Source organism: Chelonia mydas, chromosome 6, assembly GCF_015237465.2.
Source record: "Chelonia mydas isolate rCheMyd1 chromosome 6, rCheMyd1.pri.v2, whole genome shotgun sequence".
NCBI classification, from domain to species: Eukaryota; Metazoa; Chordata; order Testudines; family Cheloniidae; genus Chelonia; species Chelonia mydas.
The window spans coordinates 77,148,036-77,169,380 of NC_051246.2; the positions used below are offsets into that span (position 1 = coordinate 77,148,036).

Below are 21,345 nucleotides of genomic sequence, written 5' to 3' on the forward strand. Positions count from 1 at the left end.
AGGGAACTATCCACAATGACTCCAAGATCTCTTTCTTGAGCGGTAACAGCTAATTTAGACCCCATCATTTTATATGTATAGTTGGGATTGTTTTCCAATGTGCATTACTTTGCATTGATCAACATTAAATTTCATCTGCCATTTTGTTGCCCAGTCACCCTGTTTTGAGAGATTCTTTTGTAGCTCTTCGCAGTCTGCCTGGGACTTAACTATCTTGAATAGTTTTGTATAATCTGAAAATGTTTATCCCTTTTTCCAGATCATTTGTGAATATGTTGAATAGGACTGGGCCCCGTACAGACCCCCTGAAAGACACCACTATTTACCTCTCTCCACTCTGAAAACAGGAATGAGAGATCAACTAAAATCACCACCACCTATGGAAAGTGATGGCAGTATTCAATGCCATTGTCCTATATACTAGAAGCATGCAACTGAGGAGTTCCCTCCTCATTTCTCCTACCCCCGACCCTGGCGGGTCATACTCAGCGTGGCTGGTGCAGTGATTAGTGTTGCACACAAGCAGGCACAAGCAGAATTAAGAATGTAGTGGCTAAAAATTCAGGAGAGCGAGTTCAGCATCTTGAGTTTCCAAATTCTATTCTATTTCCAAAGACTTCACAATACCGAAGAAAAGAAGATGGCCTTGTTGTGGTTACCCCGGAATTGTTGTAGGTGCACTATCTGTAAGAGATGAGGTTGACCTGTAACACCAGCTATAAACCCTCCTGAGTTCTGCCAAAGTCCAAATTCGGATCCAAATCTTGCTGTGAGCTCACATCCACCTCTCCTATTTGTGCCTTTCAGTTTAACACACTATTGTAGCTCTTTTGCAGCAAAATAGGAATATTCAAAGACTGGGTTTCTTCCTTTCAATCGGCGTGGGAAGGGGAGATGGGAAAGTGAGCTGCATATGGAAAATTACAATGAGAACAAAAGCCTGTCCAAATTATGCAATAAGGGATCATTATGCTACAAAATTGCTCTTCAAATGCGGTTGTCAATGGAAGATATTAAGATTTCAAGTTATTTTCCTGATGAGGACTTAAAAACCTTTTTTATGCAAGAAATTAATCTTAAAACTGACTACATAATGAGCATCCTTTGGTTCTTAGAAAAAAATCAAAAAGCTTGAGTAGTCCCAAAGCATATGAGTGTAATATATAAGGCTTTTGTTTCATTGCAGATTAATGGTTTTATAGGCCATTGCCACATTAGGACTTGTAATCATATTGGAAACTTGATAACCGGACAACAGTTATGCTCTTTTTGTGCTAAAACCACTGCCTATTATTCTGGTGAGTATTGTTTCATTGTTTCCTGGTACTCCCCCATCCGTCTCCAGCTGAACTGGAGCAGAAATAGGTCGAGAGCCACTGTAAACTTTTAGTTGTAGGAGGGCTAGAGGAAACAAAATGAGCAGGTGAATGGTCATGGTGCTGCTACGGCCGCTCAGGCTCACCCCATGAAGGAAGACATACATGCAATCAGTGGTTTGCTAACTGATGCACGGGTCTAGAGTCAAGTGTCCCCTTATCTACCTATGTTCTATATGGCACCCCTCTTTGTAGTATCTGAGCGTTTCTCAACATTTTGAATTTACATACAAGCTCATTTCTCTCTCACTATTCCCTACAATCAGCAAGGGCTGAGCTTTGCGTTTTTGGTGCTCTCGTGAGCAGTGCACGGGACTGGGAGCCCTGGGTTCTATTCCTAGGTCTGCCATTGTCCTGCTGTGTGACTTTGGGCAAGTCATTTAATCTCCCCAGGATTAGAAGACACCATCTTTATTAAAGTGGTTTGAGATCTATAGATGATTATTTTATAGTTCACTGTGATTCCATATCCCTCCGCCTAGGGGCAGCAGGGACAGGGCGCCGCTAGCGAGGAGCCGCCCGAGGTGAGCGCCGCCTGGATCCAGTACCCTGAATCCCCTTTTATGCCCCAATGCCTTGCCCTGAGCCCCCTCCCGCACCCAAACTCTCTCCCAGAGCCCATGCCCCCCATCCCCTCCTGTACCCCAGCCCCCACTCCACACCCAAATTCACTCCCTCTTAGTTAACTGGAATTTTTCACTTACCAGCACCCCCCATTCCCCCAACATGCCAGATAAAAAAGCTTTTACTGTAGTTCACTTCACATTAGAACGGTAGCATGATTTTAGCTGAATATAATAGGGACACATTTATAGTTTGTATTACAGTAATTATTTAATATCATTACAAATAGTAGAAGGGTCCCATTGGGCTAGATGCTGAATATACATATAGTAAGAGGTGGTCCCTGTCTTGAAGATCCAACAGCGTAAGACCCCAAGTCTTCAAATTCTTGTGCACATGATTAATTTTACTACTGTGAATTATTTTATTGACATCAGTGGGAGTACTCAAGGCAGTAAAGTTAAGCACATGTTTAAGTGTTTATTGGATTGAGGCTTTAATAAGCTGTTTATCTGGTAGTATAAACCTTTTTCAATTATTTTAAAAGGAAATTCCCATTGAGAAGTAACAATTTATTTTGAAGCCATCTAAGGCAGACAAGAGAAGACAGCAATTCATAACAGAAAAATCAAATACTTTTTTTGAGATGGCTTCTTTTGGGGTAAATAAGAGTCTATGGTTATACTGATGAATTTCCCACTTTGACCTTATCATCTGCTATTTTTTTGATGCTGCTTGTCGTATTTGAAATCTCTATCCATCACCATTTTTGAAATTTCTGTAGTGGACTCACTCCTACAGCATTGCTCTTTATAAATGGGGTCTAATTTGTCATTTGGCTTTAACACACTAGTAATTTGTTCCTCAAAACAGCACATGGCATTTCCCTTCATGCTTCCTTAGGAAAGGCCAATTTTTTTCTATTTCTCGCTCTCATGTTTGTCCATCAGTTATGATCAGATCCAAGTAAGAATATATCTGTGGAGAATTACCTGCCTTCCACTTGATGGCTGATGATACATTGTTTCCTAGAGGCTCAAGCTGGTTCTTCTTATTTGTTGTGACACGTCTTCACCAAAAGGTTGTCAAAGTGAAAGTTCTACACATCATTCTAGGCTTCCCACTCTGCATCAAATTTTAATCAACTCTTAATTGTCACAGTGTCTTGTGAAGCTTGAGTCTACTACGAAAATGTCTTCCTGTCCTTTGTTCCTTAAAAAAACAAGGGGTAAAGGAATAAATCCAGATAAATAAAGGCTGTTCTATACAATTGTAATTTGTATGGCAGTTTAGACAAAGACATGAAGAGGAGCCATTTCTAGTAGAAACAGAGGGTGATTGTGGTTTGTCCAAACCCAAATGGGAAGTCTCTCTAGAGTCAGGAACAGAAGTATGGTCTCATCAGTCCAGTACTGTGCCTTAACCACACGACAATCCTTCCTCTTTGTGGGCTAGATAGGTTTTATTTTAACCTAATCAAGTTTTCCTGTAGAGGGCCGAAATCCCACCATCTGTAAACAGGCAAAAACTCCCCTTTTGTCTGCCATACAGACAAAAATTGGGAGCCTGGCTGAGCTAAGTAAAACCAGTGTGTACTGATTCTATCCATTTGGTTCAACCTTTGACAAATTTATAGGCTTTCAAGACATTTGAATACAGCATGATGCATACATGCTTTTGTAGAAGAGTTCTTCCTAAACAGTTCTTCCTACCATATTTTATTAAATTCTTCAGCTGCTTTATGAGATATTTTCAGCTAGCTCCAGAGCTACAGAACTATCCATTGACTGCATCAAAATATCTGTTTAAAAACCTGCAAAGATCAAACCTTAGCTATGTTAGCTGCAGAAAAACCACCACTCTTAAAGCTGACTTCCTGCTTGAAAAACTAGAAGCTAATTGCAGAACAAACACTAGTTGCTAACAGTTTCTACTACTGGTAGCAGTTACTGAGATCAAGCATATCTGATGCAGAGAACTTCACAAGCCTCTTCTGCACATTCTCTGAAGAAGTCATTCTGAAATTGCCCCGTATCTGCTGCAGTGGCGTGTCACACTCCAGCATAAATTAAACCAAGTTCAAGCGTTTGGTGTAAAGATTTTTCAATGTCAGCGGCTCCAGGGTTCACACACTCCAGAAAGCAAAGAGCACATGCTTATGCAGAGACTGGGCAGTTGCCTCTTTCCAATTAAATGTCATCCTTGCCAAGTCAGTTCCCACCTGCTGTTTATTTGAAAAATAGAAATTATGGTCTTCCTTCTCACTCTCTCCAGCTCAGTTTTCAAAAGAGGGGAAAGTGCTCAGCCCAAATAGAAAGATGCACACAAGGCTTAATGTATTAATGACTACAGGATAAGGGCCCTACTTTGTCATTATCAATATTTTTTCTCCTTTTTTCAATTAAAATAAGCCCATCTGCTAAACAACCTCTATGAAAAAGAAACATTCAACTTAAAACTGCACTTCTGTCTCAATACCTTTAACCTATCACTGACAGACATTAGCGTGTAAAGTGTCTCACTATATTTTTCAGTTTGTTTACTTTATGTATTCAACAGCACTTTGTGTATGTTGGTTGCAGAGTTTTCCATTTTTAGTCAGTAAGTTTCTACTGTTTAGGTGGGTCTTTCACATACCATAGGGAAGAAATTAACATTTAAAAAAATAAATTGGAAAATGTGATGTACAAAAATACAAAGAAATTGCAGAAGTTGGTCCAATAAAAGACATTACTTCACCACATTGTCTCTCTAATATCCTGGGACCAACTACGCTGCATACAGGGAGACTCAAGGGCAGTTGTAGTATCTGATACTACTTTTAATTAATTTTTGGAAATTAACGAGGTATCAAGTTGATTGGCTGCCTTTACTAAAGATAAATGTTTACTCTGCCTTTGGTCATGTGAGCTTGAAGTGAATTCATGCCAAAGTTTCTTTACTAAAACCCAAATGTACAAAACAAATGAAAGGAAATTAAATTCCCATTTTATCAGTGGGAACTCCATTGAAATTTGATCACAGGGTTGAGTCATTTTGCATCCGGGTATTGGCTGTCTCCATGAAGGTTTATCTTTCTTGTTCCCTAATTGGAAATGTGCCCCTGGGACTAGGGTGCAGAAGGGAATGGAATTTCTACCTTCTGCCCCACCCCCAGGTAGATCCAGCACAATGCTTCTCTGGAACCGTGGGAGGTTTGGAGCTCTCCCACGCTGCTGGTTATGACAGTGTAAAGGGGCTAAACTGTACGTGAGAATCAGGCCCATCGTTTAAAACTTTTTTTTTTTAAACTGTGGAAATATGTATCCTGTCACTTTTGCTGTTCAAGATTAGACAATGCCACTTATTGTTTTCTGAGCACAAAAGGTATCTTACAGAGGCTGATTCTGTTTAATTCAGGTCACATCCAATAAGTTAACAAGGCAAGAGCTGTTGTTCTGTAAGTGCTTTGCAAGGCTGGCTGCTTTTATGGATTTTTTTAAAGTTAAAATTTAATCTTCCTTCACTGATATGGTGAGATTCAAGCATTATTAACATGTTTCTTTGGGTAAGCTCTGAGCTGTTAGTCCTCAGGCTAACATATTGAGCAACCTTAAAAAAAATAAATTCAAAACCAAACATCATAATTTTGAAAGTTTATTAGGAAGTCAGTCTTCAAAGGAGTTGTTTCCATTTTGGATTGATTCTTAATTACAGAATATCTCTACAGCAATAATATGGATAATGAAGAAGTAATAAGGTGCATAATTAAAGAGGGGAGATGATGTAGCATTATATAGGGCATAGTATAGGGCCAATTTTTTAAAGCAGTCTCCAGTCATATGCCAGTTTTGCTGGCATAACTAATTGCTGCTGTGAGTACTAGCCTTTAGATGTTTAAGTACCTGATTTACAAGCACAATGGGGTATACATCTAAATAAAAGCATTTGTGCTCACACTAAGGGCATGTCTACACGTACTGTGCTGCAGCAGCAGAGCTGTACCAGTACAGAGCGCTATGCACACTAGCACTTCTGCAGGCGTATCTGATGTCGCTCACGGGGTGGAATACTCATATCCCTGAGCCCCATAAGTTTTGCTGACATAAGTAGTAGTGTAAACATGACCTTAGTTACAGTTTCAACTAACTATAGGCACAAAAAGAAAAGGAGGACTTGTGGCACCTTAGAGACTAACCAATTTATTTGAGCATAAGCTTTCGTGAGCTACAGCTCACTTCTTCGGATGCATACTGTGGAAAGTTTAGAAGATCTTATTATATACACACAAAGCATGAAAAAATACCTCCTCCCACCCCACTCTCCTGCTGGTAATAGCTTATCTAAAGTGACCACTCTCCTTACAATGTGTATGATAATCAAGGTGGGCCATTTCCAACACAAATCCAGGTTTTCTGGTTTGTGTTGGAAATGGCCCACCTTGATTATCATACACATTGTAAGGAGAGTGGTCACTTTAGATAAGCTATTACCAGCAGGAGAGTGGGTTTGTGGGGGGGGGGGGGGGTGAGAAAACCTGGATTTGTGCTGGAAATGGCCCAACTTGATTATCATACACATTGTAAGGAGAGTGATCACTTTAGATAAGCTGTTACCAGCAGGAGAGTGGGTTTGTGTGGGGGGGGGGGGGGGTGAGAAAACCTGGATTTGTGCTGGAAATGGCCCACCTTGATTATCATACACATTGTAAGGAGAGTGATCACTTTAGATAAGCTATTACCAGCAGGAGAGTGGGGTGGGAGGAGGTATTTTTTCATGCTTTGTATGTATATAATAAGATCTTCTAAACTTTCCACAGTATGCATCCGATGAAGTGAGCTGTAGCTCACGAAAGCTTATGCTCAAATAAATTGGTTAGTCTCTAAGGTGCCACAAGTACTCCTTTACTTTTTGCGAATACAGACTAACACGGCTGTTACTCTGAAACCTGTCTATAGGCACAAATTTGCCCTGGTTTAAAAATCAGGCCCTAGTATGGGTGGGTTAAGAACACAATCAAATAGCAACAGATAAGTCTGCTACAGATTCCACATCAAAAACCACATATAGCTATGCTTTTTCTCAGCTGGGATTTCAAAAGAATTTAAGGGAGTTAAGCACCCAATGGGCCCCTTCTTTTGAAAATCCTACCCTGTATAATTACACTGAAGATAGTTTTCCTTAACCAAAACACCTCCAAAAAAAGGGCTTGCAAGTTAGAGTGCATTAAAGCAGCCCTGGGCGCCCTAACTCCTGAGGTGTCCACACTGGCAAGGCACTTAGAGCGCCTGGACTCTGCAGCTGGAGTGCTCCTGGTAATCTACCTCCACGAGAAGCATAATGCTTGCTGCGCCCCGGCTGAAATGCCCGGGCGTCAGTGTGGATGACGTGTTGCATTACTGCGCTGTGATTGGCCTCCGGAAACATCCCATAATGCCCTGAAGTCAAGTGGCCACTCTGGTCATTGTTTTGAACTCGGCTGCAGGCATGCAGATATCACCTTTCAAAGCTCCGTTTCTGACAGCCGGCATGCTTATCTGCTCTGGGACAAAGCAAGCCATTACTGTGGAATGCTGCTGTTGTGAGTATGTGTGAGAGGGGAGGGGAGGGTCTGCTGCTGTATGAACTTACAAGACAGCATGCTGACACACTCTCAGCACCCCAAAAACCCACTCTCTCCCCCTGCATACACACAACACACTCCCTGTCACACTCCACCCCCCCCCCCCACTTTGAAAAGCACATTGCAGCCACTTGAACACTAAGATAGTTATCACAATGCACTGCTCTTTGTGGCATTGCAAGAGCTGCTAATGTGGCCACGCCACTCCATCCCACCATCAACCTCAGCCTGGTCCAGTCCACACAAGAGATCCACTTCCTGGACACTATAGTGCTAATAAGCGATGGTCACATAAATACCACCCTATACCGGAAACCTACTGACCGCTATTCCTACCTACATGCCTCCAGCTTTCACCCTGACCACACCACACGATCCATCGTCTACAGCCAAGCTCTGCGATACAACCGCATTTGCTCCAACCCCTCAGACAGAGACAAACACCTACAAGATCTCTATCAAGCATTCTTACAACTACAATACCCACCTGCGGAAGTGAAGAAACAGATTGATAGAGCCAGAAGAGTTCCCAGAAGTCACCTACTACAGGACAGGCCTAACAAAGAAAATAACAGAACGCCACTAGCCGTCACCTTCAGCCCCCAACTAAAACCCCTCCAACGCATTATTAAGGATCTACTACCTATCCTGAAGGACGACCCAACACTCTCACAAATCTTGGGAGAAAGGCTAGTCCTTGCCTACAGACAGCTCCCCAACCTGAAGCAAATACTCACCAACAGCCACATACCACACAACAGAACCACTAACCCAGGAACCTATCCTTGCAACAAAGCCCATTGCCAACTGTGCCCACATATCTATTCAGGGGACACCATCACAGGGCCTAATAACATCAGCCACACTATCAGAGGCTCGTTCACGTGCACATCCACCAATGTGATATATGCCATCATGTGCCAGCAATGCCCCTCTGCCATGTACATTGGTCAAACTGGACAGTCTCTACGTAAAAGAATAAATGGACACAAATCAGACGTCAAGAATTATAACATTCATAAACCAGTCGGAGAACACTTCAATCTCTCTGGTCACGCAATTACAGACATGAAGGTCGCTATCTTACAACAAAAAAACTTCAAATCCAGACTCCAGCGAGAAACTGCTGAATTGGAATTCATTTGCAAATTGGATACTATTAATTTAGGCTTAAATAGAGACTGGGAGTGGCTAAGTCATTATGCAAGGTAGCCTATTTCCCCTTGTTTTTTCCTACCCCCCCTCCCAGACATTCTAGTTAAACTTGGATTTATGCTGGAAGTGGCCCACCTTGATTATCATACACATTGTAAGGAGAGTGGTCAGTTTGGATGAGCTATTACCAGCAGGAGAGTGAGTTTGTGTGGGGGGGGGGGGTGTGGGGGGGTGAGAAAACCTGGATTTGTGTTGGAAATGGCCCACCTTAATTATCATGCACATTGTAGGGAGAGTGGTCACTTTGGATGAGCTATTACCGGCAGGAGAGTGAGTTTGTGTGTGTATGAGGGTGGGGGGGTGAGAAAACCTGGATTTGTGCTGGAAATGGCCCAGCTTGATTATCATACACATTGTAAGGAGAGTGATCACTTTAGATAAGCTATTACCAGCAGGAGAGTGGGGTGGGACGAGGTATTGTTTCATGGTCTCTGTGTATATAATGTCTTCTGCAGTTTCTACAGTATGCATCCGATGAAGTAAGCTGTAGCTCACGAAAGCTTATGCTCAAATAAATTGGTTAGTCTCTAAGGTGCCACAAGTACTCCTTTTCTTCTTGCAGCTGACAGTGTAAACACACGGCAGCGTTTTCCCTGCTGCGGTCTCCGAAGGCTGGTTTAACTCCCAGCTCTCTACATCTGCAAGTGTAGCCAAGCCCTGAGTCTTATTATATTTAACTACTGTAAGCCTTTCTCACCAGCTTATAAATATTCTAATGGATATAAGAGTCTGGGCCTAAACTAGCTGTCATGGCTCTCAGCTTGCTAAGGCTCCAAAACACGACACTAGCCTTCATAATACACGAATGACACACAGCGGGAGAGGAAGCTTGAAACGATGTCTTTTACTTCTTTTATCATGGATAAAATTATGCATCACCTCCTTTACAAGATTCAGCATTTTTAATTCAATAATTTAGTGATGATCCTGAAATAAATCCAGAGTCCAAACAACTCTGCACTTTGGGGGATTTTAGGTATGGATTCAGTTTGGGACTCAGATCCAAACTTTGCAGCTTGGGCCCATTTTTAATAAATGTCAGTGATTAAAAGCATGACGACATCTTGGTTGTGTGGGAAGTTGGTAAACTTGATCATAAAGTGAACAATGTTTGTACATTCTAAACTAGGCTCCATTGAGAAGTATGCTACTTAGCAGTGACCTCAAGGTAAAGGATCTGTATAGAATTACCTTAATATGCAGTGATCTGACATTCCAGTGTAACCTGACCTGATATGCCTATTACTGTACTAAGGATTGAGAGAAAGATCTTTTATTTCACTCTTGACACTTTTATACCACCTATTGTTTGTACTTAATTAATATGTTCTCTATTAAAGTATTCTTTTGAAGCCACAGTTCGAGGTTACTGTGTTCTTGCTCAAAGTGCATTAAAATAATACCTTTAATATGCATTCTTTGTCTGCCTAAAACAACATGACATTACTTGGATGCAGTATAAAAATAGTGAATATTATCTTTTCATTAAGAATTAGTAGCAGATTCTGAAGTAGAAATTAATGCTAATGTCTTGGCAACTGTTTACCAGCAACTCTTACAAACAGCAACTTTATAGAAGAAGATTATAAAATACAGCAAAAGCAAACCTAAGATTTAGTGAATTAGTAAATACTGTTTCAGAGTAGCAGCCGTGTTAGTCTGTATTCGCAAAAAGAAAAGGAATGCATCCGATGAAGTGAGCTGTAGCTCACGAAAGCTTATGCTCAAATAAATTGGTTAGTGTCTAAGGTGCCACAAGTGCTCCTCTTTTTTTAGTAAATACTGTGTAATATTCTCTTTGGCAGTCCTCGGTGTTTCTTACAAAGCCCTGAGAATCCCCTCTTTAATCCTTCCCACTTCAGTTCTAACACACTTGATGTCCAATGTGTCAAGTTACTATCTATTCTGTATTACTGCAGTGCCTGAGGACATTGTGCTTTGTTTGGGTCACTGTTGAGTGAGAGAAGCCCAGATCCACAAAGTCCCAGATTTTGGCACCACTGTGATGCACAAAATCCCTGCTCAGCTGGTGCTGTCCTTGGAGATGCCTAAACTCGTTAGGCATCTAATTTTTTCCTGTAAAAGTCTCCTAGTTGCCCACGTTTCTGCCTCTGGGCATGTGCACGGCTGCCTCAGGCAGGCATCCAGATGCTTATTTCCCCTTTAACACCAACCTGATCCTGAAACCAGGTGGAGAAGATAGCCATTGCCCTGCCTGTGTTGCCTGCAGGGCTCCATCTAGAACACGCCTAACCACACACGCAATGGACTGGGCGAAAGGCTGCCCCCCTTATAACCTTTGGCCCAATGGTTAGGGTACTCACCCAGGATTGGGACAACCTAGTTCAACTCCCCCTTCTGCCTGATGAGGAAAAGGGATTTGAACAGGGATCTCCTACTGCTCAGGTGAGCGTCCTAGCTGCTGGACTATGGGATATTCTGATGTCCGGCTCAATTTCTTCTGTTGAATCTGATTCACTTTGTATAGAGTTAAATAAATAAATATGCATTGGGCCAAAGAGAGAGAGAGAGACTTGAGAGGTGGGGGACCTCAGTTCACATTCCCTCTCATGAGGCAGAAGGGAGAATTAAACCAGGGTGTCCTACACACCAGGTGAGTGTTTTAACTACTGGGCTAAAAATTATAAAGGAGACTTCCACCTCCACCTCCTCTTCCCATCTTGCATGGAGTTAGGTGTGCACCGCTGCTGCTTTTGCAAGAAATGGTTTAGGTGCCTGATTCTGGGAGAGGGGTTCCCAGCTGTGGATTGCAAGAAGAGACAGGTGCCTCCTTCCAGCCTGAATGTAGGTGCCAAACTTACACCTACCCCCCTCATTGGTGTTAGTCCTTGGCTAGCTTAGGCTAGGTTGACCAGATAGCAAGTGTGAAAAATCAGGACAAGAGGTGGGGGGCAATAGGTGCCTATACAAGACAAAGCCCCAAATATCGGGACTGTCCCTATAAAATCGGGACATCTGGTCACCCTAGCTTAGGCAGCTCCCCATCTGGCAAGCTGGCTTTCATGGATCCCATTCTCAGGCATCTCTCTCCCCATGCATCACATAGGGAGCATAGCCTTAACCCAGGGTTTGTGAATTCCACTGTTTGCCTAGCCACCTAAAAGTTAGACATTACTACACTCAGCGTTGCCACTTAAAAGGGGCTGATTTTCAGAGGATGGGTTCTCAGCACTTTCTCAAAATCAGGTCTCCTTGTGGATCTGGGACAGGGCCCCTTCTTTACTCCAAGACAGAGAAGCTCAGCTACTCTGATGATCAACACCACTGTAAGACCCTGGAGCTTGATATACCATCTCAGATCATCTCCGGAAATAATTTATTTCAAATTACTATTCTGTAACTCACATTCTTCTTCTGCAAAATGCTCTAGGGGCATATGGTACAGATCACATCTTGAAAAATAAGTTAAATACCTGGATGCACTGTAATTTAGACTTTCACTAAAAGGGCTTATTTTTTCTCATGTTCAATCTATTCTTCTTGAGAGGGTTAATGTAAATCAAATGAGAAGGGGGAGCACACTAATTCAGATTGTTGTGTGGTCACCATCTGGTGCAGTGACCTTGCATTATCGTTTGTAATGGGACAGGTGGTTGTAGGCCCTCTGCTCATAGCCCAGTTCTGCACTCACATTATTGTTTAACCGGTCTCTGAAGTGTATAAATAAGTAGGCAATAAACCACCTATTTCCCATAATTAGTATACCCCAATTTCACTCACTTAAATGGACAAACCAACTTTTACGGTAAAGGTTTATAATAGATTGGTACGTATGTCTAATGTTTACATACTGAGGACTTAAATTGACCAGGCCTTTAATTATGCACATATGCACCCATTTGAACATGCTAATGGCCATTTACTCATGCTAACACAAGTATGTACATACAGGTGTGGCCACAAACAGTGACTATGTCTTGTAAACTTGTCCCAAAATTTTTTTATTAAGCTTTGGAAGGGTTAAATTCACTCTGAATTTGAACACTAAATACAACTGTAGATGGTGACTAAGCCCACTCGACGCTGGTATCTAAGCTACTGCTGCCGTCTGACTTAGTTTTTGAAAAAATAATACATATTTTTTTCACTCTTCTGGAGCTCTTCTGAAAGGCCCTTACCCTCTCCACATTCAGGCTCTTGAAGACCCCTCTCTGCCATGATGACTATAGGAAACTTGCTGATTGACGATGACAAGCTTGAGGGATAATTTGGGAATAGTTTATAGGCCAAGATTTTTAAAAGTGACTAGTGGTTTGAGTGCCCAACTTGAGATACCTTAAGGGGAGCTGATTTTCAGAGGGTGGGTTCTCAAAACTTTCTGAAAATCAGACCCCTTTAAGGTGTATCACACTGAGCATGCAAAAATTAAGGCACCCTTTTGAAAATCAATATATCTGTCTATTTTATTATATGTAGATTTGTATTTGTTGGATCCTTTCTGCACATCCTCTCTGAGTTTGTAATTAGATTGTGAACTTCTCTGGGCAAGGACTGTGTTGTCTTTTCTATTTGGAAAGCACATAGTATACTAGAGGTGCTACTACAGATAAATATTAATTTCACTCCAAGTCTCAAACCTTTATCATATTGGGTTTGCCCTCTTTTGGAGTTGAGTTTTTAATGTACAAGAGTCATTTCTGGTCATGGAAGGTTGAGGTGTAAAAAATTAGTAAATCAGAGAGTGCATACTAAACATGAAAGTGTTTGCACACGATTTGTAAAGCACAAGATTTAATGTAACGAATGACATATTTTTGGGTATATTTTTTTAAACAGCAAATAAAGTATTACCTGGAGAGGGCAGTGAAGAGCTAAAAAAAAGAAAAATGAAATCAATTTGATATTTCTACACAGAATAATATTAGATGAAACATACTAGGGACTGTTTCACTAGGAAATACTTTTGGGCTTCTGTGTTTAAGAAGCAATGGAAGACTGAACATTTCCCACACTGTATTTGTACAGGCTCTCTGTTTCAGGAGCTGGACATAATTTTTGAATGGTATTTATTGAATCTGGCTTTAAGAAAATGTTTTCCCAACATTCTTAACTACAAAAACATTGTTTAGGAAAGAATTTTTATTTTGCTGGAAGTTGTCACCATAAAAGAAGGTTTAATTGCTACCCCTTATGAAAATTTACAATTTGAAATGTTGTTATAAAGGGTACCTGGAAAAGGCAAAAAGAGTCACAGTGCAGCCTAAGATACAGTGTGACACAGTGACATTATCAAAGTCATGGGGCTTTTTAATTAATCTACCTTAAATATGATAACACTTGCCTTTAGTAAGTGTGTTCTTAAAAACTCATCTTGTTATGGCACTTGACTCAAGGTGCAGTTGTTAGAAAAGCAACAATGTAAGACTAACACAGCTACCACTCTGAAACCAGTGTAAGAACAGCAATTCTTACTTACCTGGCCGCATTGTACTAGGTACAGCACAAAACCATAACAAGATAGGGTCTCCGCCCTGAAAAAATGATGATCTGATTTCCCAGTTCACCATTTTCTAGAGCACGTTTCTACTTTGCAGAAACCATTGACACAATTAGCAGCCTCATCAACAGTCTTAGCCAAGGAGAGATAACAAGACGTTCTCACCATATGGGCCCAAATTTATTGGTGTTTTCTTATGCATGTGAGGTCAAAATTGGGCCAGGTACTTCTAGATTTAGAGGCAGGGCAGAATGGAGAAACTGGCAATGCCATCCCTAATTTAATAGATAAATTATAATTCAGTTTCCCTGAGGAGAAAGCTTATTGCTGTTTTTGAAGATGCTGCTGTTTTTCAATGAAACATTTACACTCACCTTCATAAACATTGTCTGAGCAGTCGCAGCTTCTGGCCAGGCCAGGCTGAGGCCTGGTCTACATTACACAGTTAGGTCGACATAAGCTGCCTTACGTTGACCTCATAATGAATGCGTCTACACTACCAGGTCCCTTTGGCCGATGTAACACACCTGCTACATCAACTTAATTTCTCCACCTCTGCGAGAGGAGTAGCACTTAATTGGATGCTGTTAGGTTGACATAGAGGCAGTGTAGACACCGTGTAACTTAACGTCGACTTAACTGACCTCCAGGAGGTGTTCCACAATGCTCCGCTGAGACCACACTGGTAAACGTTTTCAATCTTCTGCACAGCAGCCAGGTACATAGGAAAAAGCCTTTCCCCTGTTCAAGGACTAGAAACTTTAGAATTTCCATTTCCTGTTTTTTCAGTGTGGAGCACTCACCTGCCCAGCTGATCATGGTGGCTCCACGTTCCAAGCGCGCTCCAGCCTGGAGTACATAGGAGGTAGTGGATCTTCTTGGTCTGTGGGGAGAAGAGGCTGTGCAGGCACAGCTCTGAACCAGCCATAGAAACGTACACATCTACGAGGAGCTGCATGTGATTCTCATTGGCGACCCCACAATGTCCCCCAAGAGCAGCATGGATACCTCTGAGGAGTCGGAGTCCCAGGCCAGCGCGGGCAACACTGAGAAGGAGGTTGTGGACAAGGAAGAGGAGGAGAATGGGAGACAGGTGAGTGGGTGATCCATTCTCCCAGAGAGCCAGGAACTGTTTGTAACCCCAGAGCCGTCCAGAGGGTCGCAGGACAGCATCATGACCGAGTGTGATGCTGGGGAAGGAACCTCTGGTGAGTATGCAATTTCAAGTAATATTTGGGGTCAAATGTTCTTATATTCTATCTTTTATTAAAATTGACAAGGTGAGATAGAGTGACTATCTGCCTCCTTGTGTGGGTGCCCCATGAAAAAGACTGTTTATGTACACAGGAATGGCTTGGGAATCCTATACAGAGATTGTCAGGAAACTTAGGTGGAGGTACTCTGTAGTCCGTTGCAGGTTTTTGGGGGAGGGCTGCCTTATTTCTTCCACGTTGGTAGGACACTTTCCCACGCCACTCCAGTATTAATTCAGCTGGCATCATCACAGTACACAGCATAGCAGCATAAGGACCCAGTCTGTACCCGGACGCTTGCAGCATCTGTTCCCTTGCCACCTCTGTTACCCTCAGGAGAGTGATATCAGCGAGAGTTGCCTACGGGAGATGGTGGTAATTTTCATTTCAATTGCTTGGACCAAAAACAATAGTGCCGGTGCAAACAATAGTTCCTGTGCTCTCCCACCCACGCCCATTATGATTTTTCTGCTCCTTCACTCATGGTTTCCAAAACATGGCCATAGTTAGGGTGGCAGGCGTTGGCGCTGACCTTAGTAATTGCAAGCCTTGTGTGATGGCTAGCACCAGCAGCACCGGAGAGGGAAAATTTGTGGTGCCCACTCGCTGCTGCAACCACCTCCCTGGCGTAGCCTCTGCCAAGGCTTGCAGTTTGTGAGGGTCAATGCTGGTCCCCGATCTCCAGTCAACGTCCATGTTACAAAGGGGAGGCCCCCTGCCCATCTCTGATCCCGCTGCAAGTTGCCCATCCAATGCTCCTGACGGTTCAGTGCCCATGCCCCAGGACCATACTCACCATGGCTGGGACAGCAAAGCTGTTCAGTGAATATTTTGTGTAAATGAAAATGTTCTGCTGTGAAATAAGGGGAGTGATTTTTAAACAGCAACTCTGCACTAGACCCTGATTCTGACAGTGGTTGCTTTGTGCTTTCCATGGCTTACTGCTGAAAGAGTGGCCTTCAGCTCTTCCTCCACACCAGTGGAGAGGCTCTCCCAGACAAGACAAAGGTGAAAGAACGTGTGATGACATGTTTAAGGAGATTGTGACCGGCTCTGCGACAGCAGACACAGAGCAGAGAGCGTGGAGGATTTCTCTCTCTGAAAAACTGGACATGGACATTGCGAGCAGGAGAGCAGCCCAGGAGAGTGAGCGTGGCATGCAGCAGGAGATGCTGGGGATTCTGAAGGAACAAACAGACATGTCGAGACATCTGGTTGACCTTCAGAAACATCTTGAGGCTACACTCCCTCTGCAGCCCCTGCACAACAGCATTCCTGCATCACTGTATTCCCCCTCCCCCTCTCCCAAACCTTCCAGCAGGCGAGGGGGAGGGTCCTAAGAATAAAAGCCGCACACATAATGATAGGTTTCAGAGTAACAGCCGTGTTAGTCTGTATTCGTAAAAAGAAAAGGAGTACTTGTGGCACCTTAGAGACTAACCAGTTTATTTGAGCATGAGCTTTCGTGAGCTACAGCTCACTTCATCGGATGCATAGCCTATGCATCCGATGAAGTGAGCTGTAGCTCACGAAAGCTCATGCTCAAATAAACTGGTTAGTCTCTAAGGTGCCACAAGTACTCCTTTTCTTTTTACACATAATGATGTGACAGGCAAGGCCACTGTACTTTTAAAGAGAAGATGAATGTGTTTTTCCCCTCCCGATTTTATTCTACTGTGTGTCCAAGGTTAAATTCTATTTGTGATCTTTAAGTTTCAGTATGTTTGCACAGTAAAAGTCCATGTTTTAGGAATGAAATAATCTTTATTAATTTAAAATGAGGGGGGAAGGAAGGGGAGGGGCAGGAAACAGGAAAAAGAGGGGATATGTTAGAGACAAAAATCTAGCAGTCACGGCAAGGTTCACACTATGGGAAGACACAATACAGAGAAGCAGCGCAGATTATTGTGGGTCATTACTGAAATGGATTTTCCAAGCCTCCTTGAGACGCAGCACTCCATGCTGAGCTCTTCTTAGAGCCCTGGTATCTGGCTGCTCAAAATTGGCAGACAGCCTATCCGCCTCCACACCCCATCCCTGTGGGAACTTCTCTCCTTTTCCCTCACAGATATTATGAAGCACACAGCAGGCAGCTATAACCATGAGGATATTGCTTTCACTGAGGAGTAACCTAGTAAGCAAACTGCACCTTTAAATGGCCAAATTACCCTTTAAATGGTCACATTCAACCACCATTCTGCACTTGCTGAGGGTTGAACCGACCCTTGTTGCTGTTCAGGTAACCGGTGTACGGCTTCATGACCCATTGAAGTAAGAGGTAGGCTGGGTCTCCTGGGCTCACTACTGGCGTTTCAACATCACCAAGAGTTATTTTGCATTCCAGAAATCAAATCCCTGCTTGCAGCTTTCTGAACAGACCCGTGTTCTTGAAGATGTGTGCGTCCTATACCTTCCCACACTGATGTCGGTAAAACACTCTCAGTGATCCACCAGTACTTGCAACAGCATTGAAAAGCATGCCTTTCTGTTTATGTTCTCTTTGGCAAGATGGTCTGGTGCCAAGATAGGGATATATGTGCCATCTATCGCCCCACACAGTTAGGGAACCCCACTGTGGCAAAACCATCCAGTATTTCTTGTACATTGCCCAGAGTCACAACCCTTCTTAGCAGAAGTTGATTAATGACCCTGCATACTTGGATCACAACAACCCCCACAGTAGATTTACCAACTCCAAATTAATTCCCCACTGACCGGTAGCAGTCTGGCGTTGCAAGCTTCCACACAGCAATCACCGCTCTCTTCTCCACTGTCAGCACAGGTCTCATTTTAGTGTCACAGTGCTGGGGGGAGCTCAGCACACAGTTCCTGAAAAGTGGCCTTGTGCATACGAAATGCTGCAGCCACTGATCGTCATCCCATAACTGCAAAACAATGCGATCCTACCAGTCAGTGCTTGTTTCTCAGGACCAGAAACAGCACTTTACCATGTTGAGCTGCTGCGTGACTGCCAGCAGCAGCCAAGAATTGTTTCATTCTATGGCTTCCACCAGGGCTGCTTCAAGGACATTGCAATGTTCTGCCCGGCGGCTCCTCTCACAGCTCTTGAAGTACTGCAGGATAAGGTGTGTGGTGTTAGTAATGCTCACAACAACAGTGCACAACTGAGCAGGGTCCATGCTTCTTGGGATATGGTGTACACGCGACTATGCCAGACTTTTGAAAAAAGGCAAGAAATATTATGGGTTGCAGTTCAAATCAGTGGAGGGAGGGAAAAAACTGCATCAAGAATCCATGTTCTCAGTCTCCCCTGTGAGAATGTTTTGGCCCCATGAGGCATCGCAAGCCCTTCCCAAAACCCCCTGGGGCGAGTTGCACTGTGGGATAGCTACCCACGGTCTACTGCTCTCTGCATCGATGCAAGCGTTGCTAGTGAGGATGCGCTCCATCAACACAAGGAGTGTGTGGTGTGGACACGCACTACCAACTTAATTACTGCGGCAGCTGGACGTCGACTTAACTGAAGTCAACTTACGTTTGCAGCGTAGACATGCCCTGAGAGAATGTGCATGGAGGAGAATGAGGCTACCAAGCACTACTTAAGATGTGACCAGAGAGCATGCTTGGAATTCATTTTGCAATGACTTATAGCTTTCGGAGGTTTTTAAATTTTGTCCATCCTGAAATTAAGGTAAAAGATTCTTCCTAAAGTAGGAGTCTAGACTAGAACTCCACCTGTTAAAATTAAACTAAAGGTGTTCAACTGTGTCTATATTGGTGGTAAATGGCATTTTCAAATGAGTTAAACTAGCTCAATTAAACTAACTCAGTTGAAAAAACCACATTTTTTCATAGTCTAGACAAGGTCTTATTAGAGTTATCAGCCACATGTCAAGTGTGGAGGGGTTTTCTGCAGCTCTTATTGAGTTATTGGTGAGCAAATATAAAACAAACCAAAAATTGCTCCATTGTTTCAGCTTCAAAAGTTATTTTCTCCCATATATCATAACTCAAAAATAGCCAAAGAGTTTTAGCTCAGACTTTCCCTCATCATTCATCTCTGGGTTGAGACAATGCATGGAAAGTTCCAACCTTAAATGATAAGTTTTTGAGAAACCTGTGAACATGTGAAAACAGAAGGTTACACTTGAAGAAACCTTTACTATATCTTTTCTAAAGCTGTCATTCACCCTTAGTCTCTAATGTTTCAAGTTTAATTAAACTTCTAAAAAGCTCCTCCACAATTGAATGGAAAAAAGCATTAGGGTCCAATCCTGTAACTCAACCAACTAAATTGCATTTAAAGTCAATGGGAGTTCACAGTACTAAGCCCCAAATTTATTGCTAGTGTTCCAGCATATTGTCTGCATTGAGATCATTTATACTGAGACTGTGGCTGAAATCCAAGACGTTATTGCAAATCTAGGAGAAAATTACCTTTCAAATGACATAGTACAACATTCAACTCCTTACATTCTGGGAAGAGTTCAAGTCTGACTGTTCATTTATTCAGAATGTCCGAAGTGTAAGTACCGCAGGCGTATGAAATGGCATTAGAATGCTGGACACCAAGAGAATGCTATATTTTCTGGTGATTAAATTAACTCTGCCTTTATTATCAAGTTTTACAATATCACTACCTGCCAAGTGCTGTGATTGCCCAGACGTGCACTTTAAAAGTACCTATTAAACTACATTTTGTTAAAAATGCTGGTACAAGTCTGTGTCAAAACTGAAGCTGAGCAGTTAATGACAGAGTAACACCATAGCTTGAAAACAATAGAACTATTATAGATGATGCAGGTAGCATTGTCTATAGTTAAGGTTGCCCCAACACTGTAAGACCCTGTTTTCAGTTGTTGATAAATGCAAAGTAATGCATATTGGAAAACATAATCTCAACTATACATACAAAATGATGGGGTCTATATTAGCTGTTACCACTCAAGAAAGAGATCTTGGAGTCATTCTGGATAGTTTTCTGAAAACATCCACTCAATGTGCAGCGGCAATCAAAAAAGCTCACAGAATGTTAGGAACCATTAAGAAAGGGATAGATAATAAGACAGAAAATATCATATTGCCTCTATATAAATCCATGGTATGCCCACACCTTGAATACAGTGTGCAGTTCTGGTTGCTCCATCTCAAAAAAGATATATTAGAATTGGAAAAGGTACATAGAAGGGTCACAGAAAGGATCAGGGGTATGGAACAGCTTCTGTATGAAGAGAGATTAAAAAGACTGGGACTTTTCAGCTTGGAAAAGAGACAACAAAGAAGGGATATAACATGATTCAAAAAAGAACTAGATACATTGATGGAGGATAGGTCCATCAATGGCTACTAGCCAGGATGTTCAGGGATAGAACACCATGCTCTGAGTATCCCTAGCCTCTGTTTGCCAGAAACTGGGAATGAGCTACAGGGAATGGATCACTTGATGATTACCTGTTCATTTCCTCTGGGGCACCTGGCATTAGCCACTGTCGGAAGACAGGATACTGGGCTAGATGAACCTTTGGTCTGGCCCAGTATGGATGTTCTTATGGAAGGTGCGTGGTGAATGAGAATGGGGACTACACAAAAAGAAAGGACAGCCATAGGGCCTTTATTCACCGCAATGGGTAGCCTGAGTTACTCCATTCAAGTTAGCCTAGCTATAGGGTACATCTACATTTCAAGCTGCAGATGTAAGTTCCAGGTCGAGGAGAGGTAACTGCACTAGCTCTGATTGAACTAATGTGCTAAAAATAGAGCACAGCCATGGTGTCTCAAGTGTTGGGAGGGGCTAGCCATGATAATACTCACCTAGTGTCCCCAATGGGATCATATTCCGGGAAGCTGGCCCCTCCCACCACTCCGGCTACACAGCTATTTTTAGCAGGCTGGCTTGGTCAGAGCCAGTGTGGGGAT

At 42.6% G+C, this 21,345-nt stretch overlaps 1 long non-coding RNA gene across 1 annotated transcript in view; it reads right to left on the bottom strand.

Annotated features, from left to right (window-relative positions):
* Window positions 1–2,246: 2,246 nt before the first annotated feature.
* The window catches only part of LOC122466201, a 54,718-nt gene continuing 35,619 nt past the window's right edge, over window positions 2,247–21,345 (bottom strand). Inside the window, exons 3-4 of the long non-coding RNA XR_006291547.1 lie at window positions 15,019–15,261; window positions 2,247–3,152 (exon numbers count right to left, since the gene is read on the bottom strand). This is a non-coding gene — a long non-coding RNA (uncharacterized LOC122466201). The remainder of the gene's footprint in view (window positions 3,153–15,018; window positions 15,262–21,345) is intronic.